Genomic DNA, 2,494 nt, shown 5'->3' with positions numbered 1-2,494 from the left:
AAGCTGCTGCTCCAACACACAACACCATAGAAGATGGCTGATGCCTCTACCGAGTCAAAGAAGGTCTTCAGGAGCACCCCCTGCACTCCAAAACACCTCAGTCTCCTCAGCAGGTAGAGTCTGCTCTGACCCTTCCTGTAAAGTGCATCAGTGTTGTGAGACCAGTCCAGGTTATTGTTCAGGTGAACACCCAGGTACTTGTAAGAGTCCACGCTCTCAATATCCACTTTCAATCTACGTGTGTAAAGTGTTTTCACGCTCATCCCCGTGCGTGCTTTATTTATTTCCTTGTTTCGAACCTGTTGACCTGCTCCAGTCAGGGCGGCGTGTTTGAGCTCAACCGTCGGGCGCTCAGACTATTTTTGTAATGAATGTTCACTCGTGCACGGTGCAAGTGTGCTTCTGCTCGTTGAAGCTGAACTAGAACGTCCTGCAGGTCAGCTGCAGACCCCGTCACGGAGGGCCTACAGCGTAAACCAGGAACTTCAAACCAAAACTGGACAAACGGAGATCAAACGAAAACAGCTCCTCCATGAAAGTGATGAATGTGGGATCATGGAGCATTTATAAAGGATTTCAATGTGGTGATTCCCCCCAATGACCACCAGAGGGCAGTGCAGTTACTGTGAGGTGAGGTTTGAACTGACAGTTCAAGGACTCCCAGGTTTAATCAGGGATAGTTGTTTATTCACAACTTTAAAAGTAAACAAACAAATAAAAGTAACGCGCGGGGTGTTGGTCTCCAGAAGACGTTCCAAGGGTTGAAAGAGAGAAATGATATTTTCCTTCGTGCCTTGAAATGTAGGAGAAAGTAAAAGTAAAGGTCTTGGAGCTGCTAAACAGACTTGTTTTGGTGCTTTGAGTTGTAGTTTACGTTTAACGGCTTTAAACAACTTCCAGGGGTTGTTCATTAGTTCTCACTGCTTCTTCAAAGAAGATTCTGCTCTGAGCCGGTCAAGAGAGACTTTTACACGTCTCAGCCGCAGGCGCTGCTGCGTCCTGCAGCTGGAGACGTGGTCGGCAGAGACAAGCGTCCAGATGTTCAGGGGAACATGAACTCTTCTTCCTCTGTGCTTTTCAGAGTAAAACGTCTGTTCGTCACGCTGGTGGGGGACACCGTCAACCCAGGGACAAAGCTGGCACAGTTTCAACACTTTGTGGGAAGGGTCAGCAGGAGCTGAGGACGCTGGACGCTTCGAGTGTTCCTGCAGAAGAACACGAAGACGGAGAAATGACGGCCGAGTACAACAAACTGGTAGAAGATCAAAGGGCGCTCTTAAAAGATGCATCGTTCACTGACACGAACTCAGGTCTGGGTTTTTAAATCATCTTGTCATGAAGGATTTCAGTTTTGACCTGGTAGGAGTTCTTGATCCCTGTCCCTGGTCAACGTGGCCTTCAGTCCCTCAGTGTTGGTTCTGTAGAACCTGACCTGGACTCCACTGATCCTAAACAAGAAGAACCAGGAAGGAGAACGAGTTGGGGACCTGAATTTACTTGGATTCATTTTCTGGAATGGTCCAGAACCAGCAGGTGTGGACTTTACAGTGCTGCAGTCCTGGTCCGTGTGTGGCTGTTTGAGGTCTGATCCAGAGAAACCCTGAAGCGGTTCCAGGAGTTTCAATTTGACCTTTGACCTTCAGCAGAACAGCTGGTTCTGAAGACGTTCTGTTCTGGTGTGAACTGGGGCGGCACCACGAGACCTGCCGACCTGTGGCTCTGACAGAGCTGTCCGTCACATGACACACGCCTGTGACACGCCTGTGACACGCCTGTGACATGCCTGTGACACGCCTGTGACACGCCTGGCAGCTGAACACGGTGTGTGCGCAACAAAATCTTTTCTCTTGGACTCTCTGCTGACCTGCTGCGTCACGGTTGGTGCTGCTCGATGACAAACGTTGCTGTTTGAAATGTGTCACGCTCCATGTGTGCGTGAGCGCAGCTACAAACAGGCGTGTTGTTTGGTCTCCACCGTCGCCTCTAATTGCTGCTTTGAGCAAACACTTTTTGTTGGAAGCTCCAGTTTGTTTCTTGGGTTCAGCTTGTTTGGAGCCGAACCCTGACCCAGACAGACGGGAAGCCACACGTCCTCCATGTTTGTGCCTCCTCCATGTTTGTGTCTCCTCCATGTTTGTGTCTCCTCCATGTTTGTGTCTCCTCCATGTTTGTGTCTCCTCCATGTTTGTCTCCACACTGTTGCTGTGACGTTGCTGTGTCTCCAAACTGTTGCTGTGATGTTGCTATCTCTCTCCACATTGTTGCTGTGATGTTGCTGTCTCTCCACACTGTTGCTTTGATGTTGCTGTCTCTCTCCACACTGTTGCTGTGATGTTGCTATCTCTCTCCACATTGTTGCTGTGACGTTGCTGTCTGTCCACACTGTTGCTGTGATGTTGCTTTCTGTCCACACTATTACTGTGATGTTGCTGTCTCTCCACACTGTTGCTGTGATGTTGCTGTCTCTCCACACTGTTGCTGTGATGTTGCTGTC

This window comes from Nematolebias whitei, chromosome 20 (genome assembly GCF_014905685.2).
Source record: "Nematolebias whitei isolate Nwh7 chromosome 20, NemWhi1, whole genome shotgun sequence".
In the NCBI taxonomy this organism is placed as follows: Eukaryota; Metazoa; Chordata; class Actinopteri; order Cyprinodontiformes; family Rivulidae; genus Nematolebias; species Nematolebias whitei.
The sequence above is the reverse complement of the archived record's forward strand: the minus strand, read 5'-3'. Positions refer to the sequence as shown.